The sequence below is a fragment of the Bos grunniens genome, chromosome 3 (assembly GCF_055505025.1).
Source record: "Bos grunniens cultivar Pamir isolate PY7600 chromosome 3, Bosgru_T2T1.0, whole genome shotgun sequence".
NCBI classification, from domain to species: domain Eukaryota; kingdom Metazoa; phylum Chordata; class Mammalia; order Artiodactyla; family Bovidae; genus Bos; species Bos grunniens.
In genome coordinates, this window is record NC_141167.1 from 53,765,735 (window position 1) to 53,791,885 (window position 26,151).

The 26,151-nt window shown below is 40.1% G+C and overlaps 1 protein-coding gene and 1 pseudogene across 1 annotated transcript in view; one reads left to right on the plus strand and one right to left on the minus strand.

Annotated features, from left to right (window-relative positions):
* ST6GALNAC5 (ST6 N-acetylgalactosaminide alpha-2,6-sialyltransferase 5) overlaps positions 1 to 26,151 on the plus strand; it is a 212,723-nt gene that overhangs the window by 78,015 nt on the left and 108,557 nt on the right. The window lies entirely within an intron of this gene.
* Positions 11,174 to 11,993, minus strand: LOC147375633 (transcription initiation factor TFIID subunit 9-like; annotated as a pseudogene).

Consider the following 26,151-nt stretch of genomic DNA (forward strand, 5'->3'; position numbering starts at 1 on the left):
GGGGGTGAAGGTGGTCACTTATTCAGGCTCACTTGTTCAATTGTGCTGCGGGAAGGGAGGAACACTGCAAACAAATATCACTGGCGTGTGTGGGGAGTGCTTGTAGTGTCTGGGCCACAATGGGTTTGCCCCACTCACGGCGTGTGTGCTTTCCCCGTCTACACTGCTCAGGCTCCAGGTTGCTCTGCAGGGGAACTGTCTAAGGCAGGCCCTGGATTACGTGCACTTCCCAGATCTACGCTGCTCAGGTTCAGGAAATTGGGTACTCCACAAAGGTGCAGACTCAGTTGGGCCTGCATTTTGTGCCCTTCCCAGGTCCAAGCAGTTCAGGTGACCAGGTGCTTGGCGAAGGCACTCCCCCAGTTTGGCGGTGCATCTTATCACCTCCCCAATCCCAGCCACTTGGTTTTCTGGGTGTGCAGTGGGAGCACCGTCTCAAGTGTGCCGTGTGCGTCCTCTGGGGAGCTGATCTCTGGCTGTGACCCTCCTGGCAGATGTCAACTGTCCAGGATCCCAGGAAGACTTGGTTAGCAACTGGGAGCCTGCTCGCAGTTTGGTAGAGGCTGCTGTCTAATGGCACCCCACTCCAGTACTCTTGCCTGGAAAATCCCATGGACGGAGGAGCCTGGTGGGCTGCAGTCCATGGGGTCGCAAGGAGTCGGACTCGACTGAGCGACTTCACTTTCACTTTTCACTTTCATGCATTGGAGGAGGAAATGGCAACCCACTCCAGTGTTTTTGCCTGGAGAATCCCAGGGACGGGGGAGTCTGGTGGGCTGCCGTCTATGGGGTTGCACAGAGTTGGACACGACTGAAGCGAATTAGCACCAGCAGCAGCAGACTTCTCTGGGGCCGAGTTTGCTCCTTGCCTTCTAGCTCTGGCTGTCGCCCACCTGCCTCGCTGCCTCTGGTGAGGGATGGGCTGGCCCACTCTCAGCTAGCTCTCCTCTGGTATTCGCTAAGTCCTTTGTTCTGTGAGAGGCCTGGCAGTGCCTTAGGTTAGAGCTTTTTTGTGGGAAAGTTCTCTCTCTCTCTCTTTCCTGTCTCTCTCTTTTTTTTTTCCTCTCTCTCTGGCTATCCCACAATTTGGGGTGCTATCTCACATTAGCTCCCTCAGATTGTCCTCGGGGAATTCAGGCCTGGTCCTTACCCTAAGCAATGCAGCCCGGGCCTCCCTGTTCAGCCCCACTTGCTAGTGGTGGATGCTAGCGTCTGGGCTGCTTCTCCACTGGGAGTTGCAGTTAGGCGCATAATCTGTGGGTTTTATTTATTTATTTTTCCTCCAGGTTATGTTGCCCTCTGAGATTCCAAAACTCCCCACAGACCCGCTGGTCAGAGGGTTTCCTGGTGTTTAGAACCTTCTCCTCTTTTACGACTCCCTCCCCAGGATGGGTCTCTGTCCCTAACTCTTTTGTCTCTCTTTTTATTTTTTATATTTTGTCCTACCTCCTCTCCAGACAATGCGCTGCCTTTCTGGTGCCTGGTGTCCTCCGCCAGCGTTCAGAAGTTGTTTTGTGGTATTTGCTCAGCATTCAAATGATCTTTCGATGAATTTGTTGAGGAGAAAGTGGTCTCCGGTCCTATTCCTCCACCATCTTAGGGGAGAATCTCCAAGCCTTCATAAATAAATAAGACTGATATAATGGAGCACAATGTGGTGCTTGTACATACAAAAACATTAATAAATGTTAGCTCACACAAACTCATGTTACTGTGCTTTTTATGACAGACTATTTTAAATGTGTATTAAATGGAGGGGACCTTAGAAGCGATGGCATCTGGCTCCTTCAGGGTGATGAAACTTGAGATCCTTAGAAATAGAATAACTTGGGCAAGTTACATAGTGAGCAGTAAACTGGGAATTAAAATCTGGTCTTTTGCCACAGCTGGAAAGGGTCTGCTGTACCCACAGTGCCTCTCTTCTAACTCCCTCGTCTAAATCAAGTTCAACAAAAATGATGATAAGGTCCATACCACAGTGGCAGCTGCAAACACCTTTTGCTTTCGTGCCAAGCTTAGTTACGAGCTTTGGAGTGTACCCATTTTGCCTTCTCTGGCTCCTCACCTTTCTGCCACCTGCCTTTTGGGGTTCATAACAAAAATAAAACACAAACACAAAAATCGTAGGTCTGACAATCATAGCTGGTTCCACTGGATGGCTAGAGCTTAGTTATGCTTGTAGAGATTCATTGAACACTTTTTTTGGAGCCTCAAAAAATTAGCATTTTTATTGTGAGTATTAACTAAAAATTGTCATTACTGGGCACAACTTTAGTTAAGTAGCGGTTGGAGGCAAAATACAGAAGCTGTGGCTGACCAAATGTCAGGATTATCAACTCTGTGAGCTTGGGTGATGCGTAAGATATTGTGTAATTTCTTGTAGCACACAAGCCACTTAGAAACTTACTACCTCTGTTCCTTCTTAAATATATAGTGTTGTTCTCAGTGGTTTGCACTGAACATGTAACAGGCAGCATTCAGTAAAGTCACTTGACAGCTCCTTCTAAAATAAATCTGATTTTATCTTTGTGTCATGTAGTTTCCCATGCTGAGAGGTTCGCATTATCATCAACACAATAACAGTGCCTACAGCAGGCAGTCCTGAAGTACTTCTAAACCCTGGTTCTCTCAACACCACAACGCTTTCTAGCACAGGAGTCCCCAATCTCCAGGATCTGATATCTGGTGATCTGAGGTGGAGCTGATGTAATAGGAATAGAAATAAAGTGCACAATAAACATAATATGCTTAAATCATCCCCAAACCATCCCCCTTCCTGCCCCAGCCAGAAAAATTGTCTTCCACGAAACTGGACCCTGGTGCCAAAAAGATTGGGACCGCTGTTCCAGTAGGTTAGGGAGAAGGCTATCTAAATCCAACCATGAATAATCAGACACAAGTAACATGAGAATTTAACTGTAAGTTTTTTTTCCTTTCCCCTGATGCCTTAGTATATAATTAATGCTTTTAATTCATTGTTGTGCCGAGATATTCCATCTAGCTCATGGAAACCAGTTCTAAAATGCAAAGACACAATGGTTGCCAAGATTCCGGTCATACACGTTTCAGATGGTGTGGACTTTCTCTGGAGTATACCTGACTATTGTGTTCTTTAACAAAAGTAGGGTGTGAGTTTGCACACGTAGGGTGCAACAGGAGGATGGTGGGTGCCCAGCAGGTAATTCATTTAGTGGTCATGTGCTGAGGAAAACAAGAGTTGTGAGTGTAGACGGATCAAAAGCAAGGAGTCCTGTGTGACCCCGCTGCTGCTTCTCTTACCCTAAGGCTGCCCAAGGCGAGAGTTTTCATCCTGGTAGGATGTACAAGAGCTTCCCCTGATATAGGGGGCCAGAAATCTAGAAGTAAATGTGTTCTGGTTCTGTCTGAGAACACTAGCAACAATTCCCGTGCAATTGCTTTCGCTTTTTAAAAGGGAGAAATAGATGGCTATCGGGTCACTTTCACAGCTAATAGTTTATAGGTCAAGATAATCTGGAGCTAAGAAATGTGATATTCATTATGAAAAATAGAAAGTTTGTTTAGCAGAGGATTTTTGTTTAATTGCAAGCCCAAAAGGCTGAGTATAAAAAGTATTTATTGTACCAAGAATAAATTAAATTTCCCCCTTTCTATCTTTCTTTACTTATTCCTCTAATTGTTTATTTTGAAACCCCTCTTCACCCATGAGAATGTGAGCCACACGGAGGTAGGGATTTTCATCCATTTGCTTGCTGTGTATCCCCAGGGCCTTACACAGAGTCTGGCAAATACGAGTATCCAATATGTACTCACTGACCAACAAATGAATGAATGAGTGAACTGTAAATTGAAAAACCATCCTTCCAAATGAATTCATTTGTGGATGTAAGCTAGCACATTCCCTAGAAAGCAGCTTCCTTCATTAAGGGCAGGCTTTAAGGTTCACAGGAGATTTTAGCATCAGCCTAATGATGCTGATTTTCCTTGGAAATTGCTCTCTGCTCCTCTCCCCTAGTTTGTCTTCCTCAGCATTTATTTTCAGATCAGCATTGGATCTGAAGTTATAGCTTTTTCTCCCCAGAATTCACCTGAGGAAAAATTGTCTTTTTCCTTGCGTTTGAAGCTTAGCAAATTGAGGAAAACCAACTTAGATGAACATCTGATGATCTTTTGAAAAAAGAGAGACCTGGAAGCTCAATACAGATGGTGCCACTCCTGCCTTGGGGATGCTGGGCAGCTTGGGCCCAGCTTGGAGTGGTTCTCCTGGGAAACCGGGACTGGCTGGATTCTCTCCTAACTCAGCAGAAGTGCCAGGGCCATGCCAGTCACAGGGTAAAGTGGCTGGGGTGTGGGCCCTACACAGAGAGGGTCTGTAAAACCCTTCTTACTGACTCGAGCCCTGACTCAGGCATTCTAGGATTTCAGGACTCACCCAAACCTGATTAAAGGTGTCCAGAGGGCCTGGGGTTAACACTGAGTTGTTCTTTAAGTACAAGATTATGGTTTCCAATAAAGTGGATTTGTGGTACCTGAGGTGATTTTGTGGAAGAAAAAAAGGAAGATTAAAAAGTCTGTGTCAAAGTAGTATTTTGATTAGACCAGAAGCATAATTTTAGAAAATGGAAAATAGTAGGGATGCCATAGGAAATGTGTTGGGGCCTGCCCTTCCCAGAGGAATGGAGTCAATAAATCATCTCCCGCCAGTCCCAAGTTTTCAAGTGTGATGTTTTCGACATTTTGTAGACTTACATTTTAAAGTAAAGAATGCACAACCCCATTTATTAAGGTTGTGTTATTGCATTTGTCATCTTTTTTTAATTTTGGAAGATATTTCATTTACCCTTGTTAGGTATAAATATGATCCTGTGCTTTACTTTTCATGAAGGATGGAGAGTAAAACAACAAGCTTCTTGGTTTAGGAAGAACTAGTTAGTAAATTTTCCTCCAGTTCTCCAGGATCGTGGCAACTGCTTCTTTCCTGACAGTGAACTTTGCATCCCAATCTCCATTAGTCTTAATAGAAGCCAAGCATTCTCTCCCCCTCACTGTGCTATAAGAATCATTTTTCCTGAGTGGAGTAATGGTTATGAAGTCATTTAGGTATTCACAGAAAAAAACGCCTTTTACTGTTGTTTTTTTATTGATTCCAGGAATGTGGAGAAGAGAAACCCTGCTCCATTTTACCGTAAATACTATTAATCCAGAGATGACTTCTTAGTATACAGCAATGATTGATTTGAATTTAAATGAGTTGATACTCAGAGTTTTCATCTAGACTCAGATAAAACAACAAAATCATGCAGTGACTCTGGTTACATCTGGAGTTGCTACTTAGATTGCCTACACAGTCTTGTATTTTGAAAAAATACAAGGTTTGAAAAAAAAAAAGGATAAGAGCTGAGATATATTAGATCCTGAAAGTATATACTTCACCTCTCCTATTACTGACATTCACTCCTGACTTCATTTCCAAAGAATTTCACCCATTTCTCCCACCAGGTCCAAGATCAATATCTTATTTTAAGGAAAAAGTTTTCACTCAAAATAGGTTGACTTTTGAGTCTGACAAAGTAGAAATTAGAGTTATAGTGCTGTTTTAAGAGAAAAATTGGAGAGGTCTGATTCCCAATCTACATAATAATTCAACAGAATTTAAGGCTGTCTTTAGCACTTTGCATTAGCAGCAAGTAATTACCTCCAACTAGAATGAAATGAGGGTCAAGAATGGTTTCAAGCAATCAAGTGGAAGTGTTACTTGCTTTATTGAACATGCTAATTCAAAGCTGCACTTGGAAGAGTTAAAGAAGAAAAATGCCTCCAACCCAAATTGCCTTGTGAGCTTTTTTGCAAGAGTGGGCCAGAATGGTTTGTGGATGATAAAAAGTTTAAGTTGTTTAGTTTTAATATTTTAAATGACTTTACCTAGGAATTTGAGTGATTTCGGATTTTTCATTTTTGTGTTTTAATTTAATGGTGCATTCGATATACATAAGGATAAGCACACAAACATTTTTTTGAACATGTTAACAACTATTTTCAAATGGGCGTGCCTATCCCTGAATGGATAGGTTGGTCTCCTACCAAATTACAAAATTAAGTAGATATGAATTAGTATGTGGAAGTGTTACTGAACTAAACTTGGGTTCACCTGCCTGCTACCCAGCATAACCAATCAATTGACATGAGTTGCAGTGAAGGAAAGTACAGTGTTTGTTTGCAGTGCACCAAGCAAGGAGAACTGGTAGCTCATGCTCAAAAGGCCCAAACTCCCCTATGGTTTTCAGGGAAGGATTTTAAAATGCAATATTTGGACTGAGGGTTGCAGGGTACATGAATTTCCTTTGATTGGGTGGTGGTGGTTAGGTGACAAGGTGGCATTTCAGGAACCTCAGTCATCAACTTTCAGGTTCCAACCAGACTGAGGTCAGTATATAATCACCATCCTATACCTGGTCAGGGGTCTTAGTTTCTGCATAACAACCCAAAGGTATGCATCTGATTACTGTGTATATTCCTTGAGGAAGACTGTCCTATCACTGAACTATTGTTCAAGCTATCTTTCTTAATTGCTTTTCCTTTGTTTCCACATATCATCATTTCTCTAAGTAGTAACAATTTGAGTCTGCTGTTTGAAACTCAAGGAAGGTATAGGAGAGTAGAATCTTTTTCTACAAACAAGAAAATGTGGGGGATACACAGGGGCTTTTGTACATGGGACGAACTCACAGAGTCCTGTTCAATTTCAAACCCCCTTTTTCTTTGATGCTTCTCAATCCTGAGGGGAACAGGAGCCGGACAAGACAGGCAATTAGGTTTTGGATAGAGAGTCTAATCATACTTGTCAGGGGAACTCGGTTTTGGGGGGACCTGGTTTCTGAAGTGCTAGCTGAGTCCAGTTCCTCTTATGAAATTCTAGGCCGATAGAATATTGATCTAAACTCAGACACAGTTTTGCTTACTCAATTATCCATGATTCTAACCTTGGGGAACAATTAAAATTCATAACTGTATTTATTAGCAACAGAGCTTCCCAGATGCTCAGTGATAAGGAATTGTCCCTGCCAATCCAGGAGACAAAGGAGACCTGCATTCATTCCCTGGGTGAGAAAGATCTCCTAGAGAAGGAAATGACAACCCACTCCAGTAGTCTTGCCAGAATAATCCCATGGAGAGAGGAGCCTGGCAGGCTACAGTCCATGGAGTCACAAAGTGTCAGACACGACTGAGTGTGCACACACACACACACACACATTTATTAGCAAGAGAGTAATGAGAATAAAAATGAAATCATGTGCAGAATTCCTGAATTTGCCTTTTTTTTTTTTTTATTCTTCCAATTTTATTTTATTTTTAAACTTTACATAATTGTATTAGTTTTGCCAAATATCAAAATGAATCCGCCACAGGTATACATGTGTTCCCCATCCCGAACCCTCCTCCCTCCTCCCTCCCCATACCATCCCTCTGGGCCGTCCCAGTGCGCCAGCCCCAAGCATCCAGCATCATGCATCGAACCTGGACTGGCAACTCGTTTCCTACATGATATTTTACATGTTTCATTGCCATTCTCCCAAATCTTCCCACCCTCTCCCTCTCCCACAGAGTCCATAAGACTGTTCTATACATCAGTGTCTCTTTTGCTGTCTCGTACACCGGGTTATTGTTACCATCTTTCTAAATTCCATATATGTGCGTTAGTATACTGTATTTATGTTTTTCCTTCTGGCTTACTTCACTCTGTATAATAGGCTCCAGTTTCATCCACCTCATTAGAACTGATTCAAATGTATTCTTTTTAATGGCTGAGTAATACTCCATTGTGTATATGTACCACAGCTTTCTTATCCATTCATCTGCTGATGGACATCTAGGTTGCTTCCATGTCTTGGCTATTATAAACAGTGCTGCGATGAACATTGGGGTACACGTGTCTCTTTCCCTTCTGGTTTCCTCAGTGTGTATGCCCAGCAGTGGGGTTGCTGGATCATAAGGCAGTTCTATTTCCAGTTTTTTAAGGAATCTCCACACTGTTCTCCATAGTGGCTGTACTAGTTTGCATTCCCACCAACAGTGTAAGAGAGTTCCCTTTTCTCCACACCCTCTCCAGCATTTATTATTTGTAGACTTTTGGATCGCAGCCATTCTGACTGGTGTGAAATGGTACCTCATAGTGGTTTTGATTTGCATTTCTCTGATAATGAGTGATGTTGAGCATCTTTTCATGTGTTTGTTAGCCATCTGTATGTCTTTTTTGGAGAAATGTCTATTTAGTTCTTTGGCCCATTTTTTGATTGGTTCGTTTATTTTTCTGGAGTTGAGCTGTAGGAGTTGCTTGTATATTTTTGAGATTAGTTGTTTGTCGGTTGCTTCATTTGCTATTATTTTCTCCCATTCTGAAGGCTGTCTTTTCACCTTGCTAGTAGTTTCCTTTGATGTGCAGAAGCTTTTAAGGTTAATTAGGTCCCATTTGTTTATTTTTGCTTTTATTTCCAATATTCTGGGAGGTGGGTCATAGAGGATCCTGCTGTGATGTATGTCGGAGAGTGTTTTGCCTATGTTCTCCTCTAGGAGTTTTATAGTTTCTGGTCTTAGGTTTAGATCTTTAATCCATTTTGAGTTTATTTTTGTGTATGGTGTTAGAAAGTGGTCCAGTTTCATTCTTTTACAAGTGGTTGACCAGATTTCCCAGCACCACTTGTTAAAGAGATTGTCTTTAATCCATTGTATATTCTTGCCTCCTTTGTCGAAGATAAGGTGTCCATATGTGCGTGGATTTATCTCTGGGCTTTCTATTTTATTCCATTGATCAATAATTCTGTCTTTGTGCCAGTACCATACTGTCTTGATAACTGTGGCTTTGTAGTAGAGCCTGAAGTCAGGTAGGTTGATTCCTCCAGTTCCATTCTTCTTTCTCAAGATCGCTTTGGCTATTCGAGGTTTTTTGTATTTCCATACAAATTGTGAAATTATTTGTTCTAGCTCTGTGAAGAATACTGTTGGTAGCTTGATAGGGATTGCGTTGAATCTATAAATTGCTTTGGGTAGTATACTCATTTTCACTATATTGATTCTTCCAATCCATGAACATGGTATATTTCTCCATCTATTAGTGTCCTCTTTGATTTCTTTCACCAGTGTTTTATAGTTTTCTATATATAGGTCTTTAGTTTCTTTAGGTAGATATATTCCTAAGTATTTTATTCTTTCCGTTGCAATGGTGAATGGAATTGTTTCCTTAATTTCTCTTTCTGTTTTCTCATTATTAGTGTATAGGAATGCCAGGGATTTCTGTGTGTTGATTTTATATCCTGCAACTTTACTGTAGTCATTGATTATTTCTAGTAATTTTCTGGTGGAGTCTTTAGGGTTTTCTATGTAGAGGATCATGTCATCTGCAAATAGTGAGAGTTTTACTTCTTCTTTTCCAATTTGGATTCCTTTTATTTCTTTTTCTGCTCTGATTGCTGTGGCCAAAACTTCCAAAACTATGTTGAATAGTAATGGTGAAAGTGGGCACCCTTGTCTTGTTCCTGACTTTAGAGGAAATGCTTTCAATTTTTCACCATTGAGGATAATGTTTGCAGTGGGTTTGTCATATATAGCTTTTATTATGTTGAGGTATGTTCCTTCTATTCCTGCTTTCTGGAGAGTTTTTATCATAAATGGATGTTGAATTTTGTCAAAGGCTTTCTCTGCATCTATTGAGATAATCATATGGTTTTTATTTTTCAATTTGTTAATGTGGTGTATTACATTGATTGATTTGCGGATATTGAAGAATCCTTGCATCCCTGGGATAAAGCCCACTTGATCATGGTGTATGATCTTTTTAATGTGTTGTTGGATTCTGATTGCTAGAATTTTGTTAAGGATTTTTGCATCTATGTTCATCAGTGATATATAAATTTATTTATTTTAATTGGAGGCTAAGTACTTTACAATATTGTAGTGGTTTTGCCATACATTGACATGAATCTGCCACAGGTGTACAGGTGTTCCCCATCCTGAACCCCCCTCCCACCTGCCTCCTCATCCCATCCCTCTGGGTGATCCCAGTGCACCAGCCCCTAGCACCCTGTCTCATGCATCGAACCTGGACTGGCGATTTGTTTCACATATGATAATATACAGGTTTAAATGCTATTCTCCCAAACCATCACACCTTTACCCTCTCCCACAGAGTCCAAAAGACTGTTCTATACATCTGTGTTTCTTTTGCTGTCTCGCATATAAGGTTATCATTACCATCTTCCTAAATTCCATATATATGCGTTAAATACTGTCTTTCTGGCTTACTTCAGTCTGTATAATAGGCTCCAGTTTCATCCACCTAATTAGAACTGATTCAAATGTATTCTTTTTAATGGCTGAGTAATATTCTGTTGTATATATGTACCACAGCTTTCTTATCTATTCGTCTGCAGCTCAATCCCAGAAAAATGAATTTGCCTTTTTTATTAGATGTTAACTGAAGTTTAGGATGAATAATATTTTATATATCTAGGTTGATTATAATATAAATAATTCTGACTTAGAAACTGTATCTTGTAGCTTTAAAAACATATTTTCTTTATCATGTGGCAGGAAATAAGTAGAGATTAAGCTCTCTTAAAATAATTAAAGACAATTTAGATGATACAAACAAACTTTATTTAACACTTCATGAAGTAAGCAGTCTCCATTTGCCAGGGTCCAGAGAACTTCATAATGGGCTTGAAGGCAGGATGCTTTTATAGGATAAAGAATAAAAAATAAAGAAGAGAAAATGAATAAGGAAAAAGGAAATACATATAGAACCCTGAATTGGCTTGGCATGTAGGGATTGTTTGACAGGATACACTGTGTTTCTAGTCAAATGAAACTTTTCTCGGGACTTGAAAGTTACCTGTATCAGTTTGCTGAGCTGGCATACCAGGCAGGAGTAGCTCCATCTTGGACCTAGACATTTATTTCAATGGCTATTTAAAGTGAATCTGAAACTTTATTTTTTAAAGAGGACAATTAGTTTTTTATTTCAGATGTTGTACTTGGAAACTCAGTTGGTATCTTTTTTTAATTGAAAAATATGGTAACCTTATATACTCATTAAATGCTATCTTTCTAAAACATAGCTTGGAAACATGAAGCATGCATGTTTAATCTCAGTACAATGGATTCAAAACCAAGTATGCATGTTACCTGCATCAAGGCTAGATTACAAATTATTATAGTCATCATCATCATCTTCACATTTTGTTTTCCATGCATTTGATGATTCATTGGCAGTATTTTGGTGATGACACCACATTAGTGGTAATAACAATGTTTTAGGACCTAATTAATGATGGTTTAATTACAACATTTTGAATGACTACCATTGCAGGAATTGATGCTTTACAGCTGGGGATTGTGAAGTGGGTATCTGTACTGTGAACCTTTGCCCTGTGAGGGACACTAGAGTCCTTGCTTTAGCTGACACAGACATGGTATGTGGGAGTACTTGGTCAGTTCATAACTGAACCAACACTTAACTGAGGAACTGTTCTTCTTCTTGCAGAAGTATATTCCTTTTTTGTAGAGACCTAAATCTATAATTTTGAGCAGTCAAGCAATATCTACCAGATGGCAATCTAGGGCTTTAATATGACTTGGTCAATGGCAAGGGAGTTTGATTTCTTTGCCTTGCAATATCTAATTTAAAAATCTCTTGGGAGAGGAGAGGTAAATGATTTAATTGATATCTTCTATTCTTTCATTTCCTTCATTTATGTCAGCTAAGGACAGGACATGAAGACCCAGAATTAATCTGCACATTAAAATGATTAATCATAAGGTTATATAATTCAGAAGGAAATAGTGGGGATGAAAACTTTCAGTAGGAAAAAGACCATGAGATGGGAGATAGGATTGTTTTCTTTGCTCTGCAGAAGATTTTTTAGTTTGATGTAGTTCCACTTGGCTATTTTCGCTTTTGTTGCCAATGTTTTTGATGTCAGGTCCATGAAATTACTGCCAAGATCAATGTCATGAACCATTTCCCCTATTTTCTTAAGGAAAATTAGTCATTTTAAATGAGGGATTGTTAAAGCTAAAAGAGCATGATGATTAAAAAGCTATAAAATTATTGAAAGTTTACCATCTGAAATATTTAAATCTCCAGAAAGTTTACCATCTGAAATATTTAAATCTCCAGAAAGTTTGTCTTTTATCAAAATAGGTTTTTTTTTGTTTTTTTTTGTTTGTTTGTTTTTGGTTTTTTAGCAAAAAAAAAAAAAGGAACACAGGGGAAACTAGGAGCAAAAGAGAAAATTTGGGCTTGTGTATAAATTCCCCTCAAATCCCTCTGTCCTGTGCAGACACATTCATATTTCTAAGCAGGATAACAGGAATTGTTGTTCAGTCATTCAATCGGTCCAAATCTTTGCAATAACAGGGTCGGATAAACAGAGGAGGATCTCTAAACAAATGCAAAATGTTGAATTCACAAAAGCCTCCTGTCCTGCATCCTGCCTGCCCCCCACCTCCAACTTATCCTCAGATGAAATGGGCTTGATAAATCAGAGGAAAGTTCAGGATAGACTATGCTTCAGTAACAAATAAACCTAACAAGTAAATTTTTTAACACACTGAGGTTTATTCTGCACTCAAAGTCCAAAATGAGTCAGATGACCTTTTTCTATCCTGTAGCCTGCAAGGTTGCTGTGTCAGGAAAAGAGGGTGCTAACAGAGACACTGAGAACAGACATGTGGTTGCCAAGGAGGAGAGCGATGGGAGAGGGATGGATTGGGATTCTGTGATTAGCAGATGCAAGCTCTTATATAGAGAACAGATAAACAAGGTTCTACTATATAGCACAGGGAACTACCTTCAATAACCTGCAATAAATCATAATGGAAAATAATATTTTAAAATATATATATTCACACATATATATACACATATAACTGAGTCATTTTGCTGTACACCAGAAACTAATACAACATTGTAAATCAAGTACATTTCAATAAAATTAACTTTAAAAAAGAAAAAAAGGAGAGAGCTAGAAGTTTGTTCCAAGTACCTATATGGGCCAGGAAGTACCCTCATGACACTTCCTCCCACAATTGATTGTAACTTGGCCACATTATTCCATCCTCAGGGAATTTGGGCCAGCAAGGGGACTTGGAGTAGGACTTAGAGGTCTCTGCCTCAGGAGACTTTCTTACTCCTGTAAGCTTATCCTACCTTAGCAGTCAGCTCCCTGATTTCTCCCCACAGAACTAGCTTCCCTCCAAAGAAAGAAAACTGGCCAGTAAGAAAGAGAGAGAGAGAGAATGAATGAGAGCCTTAGCTCTCATATCAAGCTCCAGAGCACAGAATTACAGAATGGTGCCAGATTCCAGTGTCAGAAAGTCCAGGTCATCCTGAGTTGCTAATGAGTGAGAAAAGAGAGAAGCAAAACTATTAAAATAATAATATATGCTAACACTAGTTAAATAAGATGATAAATAAGAATATACTTACTCTCCTTCCCTTCCACCCACGTAACTATTTCCACTACAGTGATTCTGACAAAGTATATGTCTGGTTTCCTTACTCCAAAAACATATCAAGAACCATAAGCTCAGATGATTCATTTTCAACCTCATCTTCATTTGTTAAAGGGCATCCATTACTGAACCATTTCGTATTCTACTAAATATCCTGTGACATTGTGGTCACCAGCATGAGTGACAGTTTTTGCACTCATCCAAACAACATACTGAATGTCTTCCATCTGCCAGGCCTTGTGCCAGGTTGATGCTTGGACTGCTTCTTCTCTAGAGCTCATGGCCTAGCAGCTGCCATCTGAGTCTAGACAGATATGTTCCAGGAAACATATCCACAATTTCTTGTAAACCACATCCTGAGGGGTGTTTCTGGGTCTGTGCTCAGCCAGAAAAGGAAGAGGGCCTCTGAGGCACCAGTTGATTACCGCTCCCTACTAATCACATCCAGGATGGGATGGCATGTACATTAAAGACAAAAATCTTCACTGTTCTCATGGGAGTTAAGAATTGGAATTAGTTTTTCCCAAAGCCAACGTCAACTCTCTCCAACAGTCAGATTTTATTTGAGAACTGGGAGAGCAGGGGAGAAGATATTGTGTATCTGTTTGGATCTCACTTTGGCATCAGAGATGCTCCTTGCCGGCCGTGATGCTGGCCCATGGTGAGTGGGACTGGAGTGGGAGCAGAAGCTGTGAGCTGGGACCCTAGGAGGTGCGCTTCCAAGTTCTTCCACTAACTGGCTCTGTGACCTTGAAGGAGGCCTTTGGTCCCTCCGAGCTCCAGTTTCCTCATGTGTAAGATCAAATGCTTGGACTAGACAGGCATCTCCCAGCTGTGACACATGATCGTTCCGGGCTTCTGTGTTCCTGCCTCCATAACTGAGGTCCCCAGGCCTGTGTCACGTGGGGTCAGCAGGTGCATCAGTGCCTTGTCATCAGAGTGATCCACTTGAGAGGCATTCCTCCACCGTAACTTGCCAAGAGAAAAACGATTAGCTATGTCACCTCCAAAACTCTTTGGAGTTTATTTCTTTTTTTCAACAACTTTCAAATTCTCACTATGATCACAAACTGAAGAAGAAAATAGTCCTTATCCAGCCAGTAAAATCAACAAGTGGAATGTCTGGGGATCTCTGCACATCACCAAAACACTTTGCCAAAGGGTCCTTAGCCCATTGGTGAGGGTTTAGCCCATTGGTGAGTGTCCCTGAGAGCCCAGCTCTCACAAGGGGACTTGCCATGTGATATTGTGGAGGTACAGACCTTAGTGCTTCAAAGAGGCTCAACCTTCTGGCATTCACAAACATATTTTGCACATGAGGGAACTGAAGCCCAAGGAGGTTGATTAGCCCAAGGCCATGAACATTGGGCAGAAATGAGATGAAAACTTGCATCTTCTAACTCCTGACTTACAGGCCCAAGCTCTTACCCTACACTGTGCTAGAAAATTCATAGATGCTTTCACTGAAATCTGAATCTGTATCAGTAATAGTCATATGGCAATGAAAGTGCTGGGCTTCCCTGATAGCTCAGTGGTAAAGAATCCGCCTGCCAACGCAGAAGACATGAGACTCGTGTTTGATCCCTGGGTTGGAAAGATCCCCTGGAGAGGAAAATGGCAACCCACTCCAGTATTCCTGCCTGGGAAACTCCAAGGACAGAGAAGCCTGGTGGGCTACAGTCCATGGGGCTGGGAAGGGTCAGACATGAGTTAACAGCTAAACAACAACAACAATGGTAGTGCCAGCAATGGTAATAATATATACCACATATTTATGTTATATGTGTACTTTATACACACACATACACCATTTATTGAGCAGCCACCATTAGCCAGGCACTGAGACAGTCATTTTATATATCTTAGATCTATTTTTATGGTAACTATAAGATATATTCTCTTCATTATCATTTATAGTCCTTACTATGCACAGGCATTAAACTAGCCACCATGGTGAAATTTGGAAATAAATTAAGAAAGAGCCTTGTCCTTAAGGAGATAATAGAAACCTGTGACATAAGCCTCAGAATATGCGACAGCAATATGAGGGAGAAGATGTCAGAAGAAAGGTTTGGCTACATTCTGGGGGGATTCAGAGAAAAGGACGTGTATTTTTCCATATTGAATGGATTTGGAAAGGAAAGACAAGGGAGGAGGTGGCTGAACTGAATCCTCAGTAGAAGAAAGGATGCTGAGTACTGGAATTGGGATGAAGGACTTTCCAGAATAAGCAGAAGCACTGAGCCTGAAAGTCAAACTATATTACATGGAACCAAACAGCAAATCAGCTGGGATGTTGATCTTGGGCCAGTATTTGTCACAGCCAAGGGACAGTGAGTGTAAAACATTTAGTAGGTAAAGACCCAAAGTGACTAATCCCATGAACCATCTTCTAGAAAGAAATATTGCTTTCAGATTTTGTTATACCTAAAGAAATGGAAAAACCACTAGAAAACTTGTAAATTTGGAGTCTAAGCTGAAAGCAAAGTGGAACTTACCCAGCCCACTCTAAGGGTCTCTTCACAGGAGAAACTAAAGCATCTTCCTGCAAAGTCAACAGGGTTTACAGTGGTAGAAGGTCATTGATTCTGAGCACACAAATCTGAACATACAGGGGTCATCAGTTTCCCAGAAACAGAACATGTGCAAAAGGTAAAAGCCTGATGTGGCGCAATTAACCTATATCTGTGCTTTAAAGGGGAGTGGTGATTTCTCCACTGAACTAAGAACAAAGAGAGAGGATTGGACTTATGCCCGTAAATAAACAGTGTTATGCCAGTAAATGTTTATACACTAGCTCTCTCTCTTTTTAATATAATTTTTTATAATTAGTTTTAATTGAATAATAATTACTTTTAGAAAAGGCAGAGGAACAAGAGATCAAATTGCCAACATCTGTTGGATCATTGAAAAATCAGGAGAGTTCCAGAAAAATATTTACTTCTGTTTTATTGACTACGCCAAACCCTTTGATTTTGTGGATCACAATAAATTGTGGAAAATTCTTAAAGGGATGGGAACACCAGACCACCTCACATGCCTCATGAAAAATCTGTATGCAATTCAAGAAGTAACAGTTAGAACTGGACATGGAACAACAGACTGGTTCCAAATCAGGAAAGGAGTATGTCAAGACTGTATATTGTCACCCTCTTTATTCAAGTTATATGCAGAGTGCATCATGCAGAATGCCAGGATGGATGAAGCACAAGCTGGAATCAAAATTGCCAGGAGAAATATCAATAACCTCAGATACGCAGATGACACCACCCTTATAGCAGAAAGTGAAGAAGAACTAAAGAGCCTCTTGATGAAAGTGAAAGAGGAGAGTGGAAAAGTTGGCTTCAAATTCAACTTTCAGAAAACTAAGATCATGGCATCTGGTCCCATCACTTCATGGCAAATAGATGGGGAAACAATGGAAACAGTGAGAGACTTTATTTTCTTGGGCTCCAAAATCACTGCAGATGGTGATTGCAGCCATGAAACTAAAAGATGCTTGCTCCTTGAAAGAAAAGCTATGACAACCTAGACAGCATATTAAAAAGCAGAGACAGGTTGATGTATGGCAAAACCAATACAATATTGTAAAGTAAAAAATAAATAAATAAATAAAAAGCAGACACATTATTTTGCCAACAAAGGTCTGTCTAGTCAAAGCTATGGTTTTTCCAGTAGTCATGTATGGATGTGAGAGTCAGACTATAAAGAAAGCTGAGCATTAAAGGATTGATTCTTTTGAACTGTGGTGTTGGAGAAGACTCTTGAGAGTTCCTTGGACAGCAAGGAGATCCAATCAGTCAATCCTAAAGGAAATCAGTCCTGAATATTCGTTGGAAGGACTGATGCTGAAGCTGAAACTCTGATACTTTGGCCCCCTGATGCGAAGAACTGACTCATTGGAAAAGACCCTGATGCTGGGAAGGATTGAAGGCCAGAGGAGAAGGGATGACAGAGGATGAGATGGTTGGATGGCATCACCGACTTAATGGACATGAGTTTGATCAAGCTGTGGGAGTTCACAATGGACAGGGAAGCCTGGCGTGCTGAGGTCGATGGGGTCTCATAGAGTCGGACATGACTGAGTAACTGAACTGGACTACTTTACAATATTGTGATGGTTTTTGCCATACGTCAACATGAATCAGCCACAGTTATACATGGGTCCCCCCAGTCCTGAACCCCCTATCTCCCTTTTAAAATGTGAATGTGTACATGCTTAAGCTTATTGTGAATTTTATTGATGTGATGGCAGTACACACTTTAGAAATAATAAAATATTAACACTACTTTAGAAATGATAAAATACTATTATTTAGAAATAATAAAATACCAGCTAGAAATAATAAAATACTAACACTACTAATACATGGAGAAGGAAATGGCAACCCACTCCAGTATTCTTGCCTGGAGAAACCCATGGACCAAGGAGCCTGGGGGGCTACAGTCCACGGGGTCGCAGAGTCAGACACGACTGAACGACTTCACTCATTCACTCACTACTAATAAAATACAAATATGCAATATTTTTTGTGGTTAATTTCATATAGCATATTGGTCCTCACAGAATGCTTTCACTGGTTTTTGCAAAATTCTTGTGTCTACTATTTACAATAGCTAGGACATGGAAGCAACTGGGATGTCCATCAGCAGATGAATGGATAAGAAAGCTGTGGTACATAAACACAATGGAATATTACTCACCTATAAAAAAGAATGCATTTGAGTCAGTTCTAATAAGGTGTATGAAACTGGAACCTATTATAAAGAGTGAAAAGTAAGTCAGAAAGAGAAACACCAATATAGTATATTAACGCATATATATATATGGAATTTAGAAGGATGATAATGATGACCTTATATACAAGACAGCAAAAGAGACAAAGATGTAAAGAACAGACTTTTGGACTATGTGGGAGAAGAGGGTGGGATGATTTGAGAGAATAGCATTGAAACATGTATATTACCATATGTAAAATAGATGGCCAGTGCAAGTTCGATGAATGAAGCAGGGCACTCAAAGCCGGTGCTCTGAGACAGTCCAGAGGGATGGGTGGGGAAGGAGGTGGGAAGAGGTTTAAGGATGGGGATACATGTGCACCTGTGGCTGATTCATGTCGATGTATGGCAAAAACCATCACAATAGTGTAAAGTAATTAGCCTCCAATTAAAATAAATTAATTAATTTAAAAAATTTCTTGTGTCTGTAGCCAATCTGCAGTTGCAATTAATGAATGTGTGTAGTCCCAACATGAATGCAATTGATATTTTTGGTTACTTAATGAGAAGAAAGGGCTTCCTTGGTGGCTCAGAGGGTAAAGAATCTGCCTGCAATACAGGAGACCCAGGTTCAATCCCTGGGTCAGGAAGAGATGATCCCCTGGAGAAGGGAATAACTACCTTCTCCAGTATTGTTGCCTGGAGAATTCCATGGACAGAGAAGCCTGAAGGGCTACAGTCCATGGGGTCACAGAGTCAGACACGACTGAGTGACCAACAGTTTCGCTTTCACTTCAAGAAGAAGAAAGTGAAACAAAAAAAGACCAATGTTGAAACTTTTCTCACTCATGACAAACTTCTTTGATGAATCAAAATGTGAGCAATGTCTTTGCCGAGTCAAACGATTGTTTTCAAATAATAGAAGGCTGGCTCATCAATTTGATGCTCTTCATGATATAATGGTTTATAGACACAGCACACTTTAAGGCTTAATTTACAGTATTAACATTTTCTCAGCAATTCTACTTGTTTTGCAATTAGCAGTACAATAAACCAAATTCTGGTTTATAGTTTGTACTTATTTCTATGATATAAATACTATTATATGGCTGGATTCCAGCTACCAATGAGATGTCACTGAATGCAGAGTAGGGAAGAGAGGCACGGCAGCAGAACTTGTATGATGCTTCCATTGTTAGGGACTCAGTGTTTGCATCCCCTTAGAATGTGTATGTTGAAGACCTAACTCCCAGTGTGATAGTATTTGAAGCTGGAGACTTTGGGAGGTAATTAACTTTAGATGACGTCATGAGGATAGGGCTCCCGTGGCAGGATTAATGTCCCAATTAGAAGAGGAAGAAACACCAGAGCTTCCTGCACACTGCCATGTAGGGACACAGCCTCAGCTGGAAGGTTGTCATCTACAGGCCAGAAAGAGCACTCCTACCAGGAACCAAATCTGCCCAGCTCCTTGATTTTAAACTCCCCAACCTCCAGAACTGTGAGAAAACTCTGTTGTTGAAGCCACTCAGTCTCTGGCATTTTTCTTACGGTAGCCTGAGCTGACTAATACAACCAGTATTGCTGCTACTGCTAAGTCACTTCAGTTGTGTCTGACTCTGTGCGACCCCATAGACGGCAGCCCACCAGGCTCCCCCGTCCCTGGGATTTTCCCCGGGAGAACACTGGAGTGGGTTGCCATTTCCTTCTCCAATGGATGAAAGTGTAAAGTGAAAGTGAAGTCGCTCAGTCGTGTCCGACTCTTAGCGACCCCATGGACTGCAGCCTACCAGGCTCCTTCATCCATGGGATTTTCCAGGCAAGAGTACTGGAGTGGGGTGCCATTGCCTTCTCCGTTTTGGGTGGATGTAAATAACTTCAGGACAGAGTTAACACTAAAATGTTGTAAAACAATTAGAAATTGCTGTCTTGAGTATTTATTTCTTATGCATTTGTTTTGTTTACTTTTTTATTTTGAAGTAATTATAAGACACATTTGCAAAAATAGTAGAGCCCCACATACCTTTAACCCAGCTTCCCCCAATGTTGACATCTTATATAACTGTAATACAATATCATGAACATGAAATTGAGACTTGTATGATACTACTGGAGCTGAAGCTCCAGTATTTTGTCATCTGATGCGAACAGGTTACTCATTGAAAAAGTCCCTGATGCTGGGAAAGATTGAGGGCAGAAGGATAAGAAGGCATCAGAGGATGAGATGGCTGGATGGCATCACTGATATGATGAACACGAACTTGGGCAAACTCTGGGAGATGGTGAGGGAGAGGGAGGCCTGGCATGCTGCAATCCACAGGGTCACAAAGAGTTGGACACAACTGGGCGACTGAACAACAACGACATGATACTACTAGACTAAAAACATTGATCAGTTATCATCATTTTTATATGGATTCATCTGTCGGTGTGTGTCGGTGTGTTGTGTTTGTGGTATGTGTGCAGTTTTATCCCCTGTATAGATCTATATAGCCATCAGGACATTCAAGATGCATAAGTGTCCCATTACCACAAAGGAATCCCCTGTGTTTTCTCTTTAGATTGTCACCATTCTATCCTTGTCTCTCATAATTCTTGGTCTGTTCTCCATGTCTGTTGCTAATATAACAATCAATATCCAGAATGTTTTAAATATAGAACCATAGGTCATGTAAATTTGATACTCTTTTTCACTAAGCAGAATTCTCTGAACTTTGTTTCAGGTATCGTTCTTTTTTATTGCTAAGCAGTGTTTCATTGTGTGGATATACCAGTTTGGTTAACCACTCACCCACTGATGGATTATTTGAGTTGTTCCAGCCTTATACTGGGAGAAGGCAATGGCACCCCACTCCAGTACTCTTGCCTGGAAAATCCTATGGATGGAGGAGCCTGGTAGGCTGCAGTCCATAGGGTCGCTAAGAGTCAGACACGACCGAGCGATTTCACTTTGACTTTTCACTTTCATGCATTGGAGAAGGAAATGGCAACCCACTCCAGTGTTCTTGCCTGGAGAATCCCAGGGATTGGGGAGCCTGGTGGGCTATCGTCAGCAGCAGCCTTATACTGTTATGGATAGAGCTCCCATAAACATTTGTGTCCAGGTTTTTGTGTGAATGTAACTTTTCAATTTTCTGGGATGTGACCAAGAGTGTGACTGCTGAGTCATATGATAAAGTACAGAAAATTTTTCCAAATTATTTTGGAAATTATTTTCTCAGGTGGTTGTCTCATTTTAGTTTCCTATCAGAATGTATGACAGATCAATCAAACATCCTTGCCAGAGTTTTGTGTTGTTATTATTTTTCACTTTAGCTATTTTAATAATTGAATAATGAAATCTTATTGAGATATTAATTTGCATTGCTTAATGGCTAATGGTGTTAGACAGCTTTTCATGTATTTGTTTGTTACCTCACCTCTTTCATGAAGTGCCTCTTTAAATCTTCTACCAAGCTACTAATCAGATTTTTTGTTTCCTTACTGTTGAGTTTTGACAATTCTTTGTCAGATATGTGGTTTGCGAGTTTTTTCTTCCAGTCTGTAACTTATCTTTTCATCCTCTTAAAAGGGCCTTTTGTGGCACAAAAATTTTAAATTTTGATGAAGGTAAATTTATCAGTGCTTTCTTTTATGGATCTTGCCTTTAACGTCATGTCTAAAGACTCCTCACCTAGGTTTAGATCTTAAAGACTTTCTCCTATGTTTTCTTATAAAATATTGAAATTTTAAATTTAAATCCACAATCATTGTGAGTTAATATTTTATATGGTATGGTTTTAAGTTAAAGCTATTTTTTGCCCATGGTTGTCCAGTTGTTCCAGCACCATTTGTTTGAAAGCTTATTCTTTCTCCACTGAAATTTTATTTATTTTTCATATAATTTATTTTATTGTAAGTTTAATTTTTAATAATGGCTGTGGTTTGACATCCAGCTCACAAACTCTCTGAAAATTTAACAATGTGTTCTGGGAGCCAGTACAGACTGATTCCAGCAAATCATTGATTTATATTGTGTGTATGGTTTTGGTCAGAGGAAAAAAGACAACCATAGGGATGATTGGGGATGGTGAGCATGTGTAAACATTGAAATATATAATGTAAAGCATTATAAAAACACCAAGCCCAGAGGTGACATTAGTATCATCTTGTAGAAAATTAAAACTCAGATTTGAAATACATACTTTTTTAGCTTTGGGGAGAGGGAGCAGGAATTGGATATAATTCATGTCATTAATTTGAAATTGCTTAATTAATAGGTTCCCTTTAAACTAATTGGGTGGCCAAGAAGCTTGGAAGGATAGTCATGGCCTCTGTGGTCAAATGGAGCTGGGCCTAATTCTTGGCGCTGACATTTATTAGCTTTGAGGAACACCTCAATGACCTTTAGATCTGGTTAATTTCAAAGCTGGGAGAAGAATCCAAAGCTGTGTTTATTAATTTAACAAATTCTTGATGAGTTCCAGGCTATGTAGAAGGGATTAGGGATATAGCAGCAAGCAAAATTATCACAATTTTTACCCTCAAAGAATTTACTGTCCAGTGGAAAGGTGGACAATGAACAAAAAAGCACACTAGTAAAAAATGCTGTTACATAAGTGATAAGTGGCATAAAGGGCTGGGGTGGGGGGGAAGAAGCAGGTGCTGTGATTGAAACAGATAAACAAAAACCCTGCACAGTTCCAGGCACACAGAGGTTGCTAAGTGGTAGCTCTTTTTTTTTTTTTATTACAGATCTGGATAACATGAAGGTGGACAGACAAAGATCTGAAGACCTCATCTGAGGGCCTGACTACCCTTCACTTGTGTTATATACTGTAACGCCTACTTTGTATAGGGAGCTGTATTGGATATACTTTAAAACCCTCTTAAGATTCCTAAGTGTCTAAAAATCCGTGACTGTCATGTGTGTCAAGCAGGGATTTGTTTAATTTTTTTACATAAAGACACAGATAAATTAGCAATCAATATGGTAGTCATTAGATCAGATATTGCATATATTTATATTTTTAATAATATTTGGCTGCCATCCTCTCTAATCATTGTGCCCTTATAAAACTGGACTAAATTATGAAAAAGTACTTAAGGATCTAGAATTCTGAAACCTGGGACAATGCAATTGCTGATGTGTTTTATCAATTTTATTTCAACTATATACACATTGGCTTTTGTTCAGAAGTCTAGTTCAGTTCAGTTCGGTCACTCAGTTGTGTCCGACTCTTTGCAACCCCATGAACCAGAGCACGCCAGGCCTCCCTGTCCATCACCAACTCCCGGAGTTCATCCAAACCCATGTCTATTGTGTTGGTGATGCCTTCCAACCAGCTCACCCTCTGTCATCCCCTTCTCCTCCTGCCCTCAATCTTTCCCAGCATCAGGGCCTTTTTCAATGAGTCAGCTCTTAGCATCAGGTGGCCAAAGGACTGGAGTTTCAGCTTCAAACATCAGTCCTTCCAATGAACACCCAGGACTGATCTCCTTTAGGATAGACTGGTTGGATCTCCTTGCAGTCCAAGGGACTCTCTAGAGTCTTCTCCAACACCACGGTTCAAAAGCATCAATTCTTCTGCGCTCAGCTTTCTTTATAGTCCAACTTTCACATCAAGTTATTATTAATCAATGTTTTTCTGTAATGAAGTCCTTAAATCTGCATTAAATAAACATCCAGACTTGTCGATGTCCTTTTGCTTTCCTGCTTGAGCCTGTGTATTTTCATCAGAATAATTCACTAAATTCAATCTGAGTCTATTTAAACATTTTTTTCCTAGTTTTCTACTAAGTTTCCCCTGACCTCTTGAACAACCAGCCCCAGTGTCAGCTGCCTGGGCAGGACTAGGGCAGGGGCTGTGGGGCATTTGAGCACTTTTGCTTCTTAACTGATGTTCTTATTCTTTGAAACAAAAATAATCATCTTTCCACCCCACTGCTATCTCTGCCACCTCCATTTTTTTTTCCAGTGGGAAGATGAGGAGTAAGAGGGACATGGCTAGTTCTTTAATTTTTTCTGATTATCAAATTTGCATTACCTTATTGGAAAACATTTGGAAAACTACAAAATCTTCAAAGGAGAAAATAAAATTTTAGCAGTGGTTACACTGTTTGCAGAATTCTTTTCCCCATACCTTGAAACACTGGGCATGATCATTGCAAAATTTCAGAGTCAAGCTCTGTTGAAATCACTGCTTCTACATTTACCATGGTTTGAGACTACCAGGTAAAGCCATGTACAAGGCCTGAGATCCAAGAAAAATATACAGCACAAACGTGCATAATGCTGAGTTGCAGAAATGCTTTTTAGTACTATGAAGACTCATTTCTTAAACAACTCTATGAGTATAATGATTATCCCTGGTTTTCTAAAGTCACAAATACAGAGTGAGACACCCTGAATGCAGATCCCAGAAGACCAGCTCCAAGTCCACAGACTACAATAAACTTCTTACACTACAGACATCCTGGTGATAGGTCCAACCTCTCTCTTCCCCTGGCATGTCCCTTTCTGTGTAAAGCCAACACCTTCTTTGTTTCTTTGTCCCAAACCAGGCCCAATATTGACTTCGCTCATATTTTGGCTTATTAGATGATATCATCATTCCTATGAATTGAAGATCTGTTTTGTCCCTTTATCCTGTTTCCTGGAGATGGTGGAGGAAAGAAAGCTGGCATGCTGCAGTCCATGGGGTCACAAAGAGTCAGATGTGACTGAGCAATGCAACTGAGCAACTGAACAACAACCTCTTTCCAGAACCTTCACTCCACTCACTTCTATTGAAGGGCAACTGCATTTCCTGTGGCTCAGCAGTATTATTCTCAACCACCTCTCCAGTTTTGAACATCTGGCGCTTCTACACAATAATCACAGTCAGTCACACAAGATTTTGGGCATAAATTTAGGGAGGAGAGAGATGATTATGCTCACTTTTTAACATGGAAGTCAGGAGGTTTTTTGAGGTCACTGAGGGGCATGGACTCCTCACATTTATTGGGAAGATAAGTGTAATTGATTTATTTCCTTGATTTTGTTCTATGAATCAATTAAATTTTTAAATTTTATTTATTGTTAATTTTTTCCTTACTTGTGATTTTGAAATACTTCCGACCTACTGAAAAACCTGCAGTATTTTCACTGAGTAAAAACCTAAAGTATTTTTAGCTTTACCTACCATATTAATTTCCCCAGGACTTGCATAACTGATTACCACAAATTGGGTGACTCAAAGAACAAAAACTTATTTTCTCATAGTTCTGGAAAGTAGAAGTCTAAAATCAAGGTGTCCACAGGCCCTGCTCCCCTCTGAAGGCTCTGAGGAAATTCTTTGCCTCTTCCTAATGTTCAGTGATCGCTGGCAGCCCTGAGCACCTCTGTATTTCTCAGAACTCTGCTTCCATCATTGTGGCCTTTTCCCCTGCATGTCTTTCCTTATAAGGACCATATTAGGTTTAATGTGTGTGTGTGTGTGTGTGTGTGTGTGCTTGCTCAGTAGTGTCCAACTCTTTGTGACCCCATGGACTGTAGCTCATCAGGCTCCTCTGTCCATGGGATTTCCCAGGCAAGAATAGTGGAGTGGGTTGCCATTTCCTTCTCCAGGGAATCTTCCTGACCCAGGGATAGAATTCACATCCCCAGCATCCTCTGCATTGCAGGCAGATTATATATATATATATATATATATATATATATATATATTTTAATGCTGAGCTACCAGGGAAGCCCTTTATTAGGTTTAGGGCCACCATAATCCAGAATGACCTCCTTTTAATGTAACTAATTATTATCTGTAAGACCTTATTGTTAAACACAGTAACATTCTGAGCTTCTGTGTAGAAATGAATGGGGGCGGGGAGTATGTTTAACCCAGCACACCTACATGCATTAGTTATTATGTACATTTTTAAATATTGCCTTCCAATTTTCTTTTTCTTTAAAATTTTTATTGGGGTATA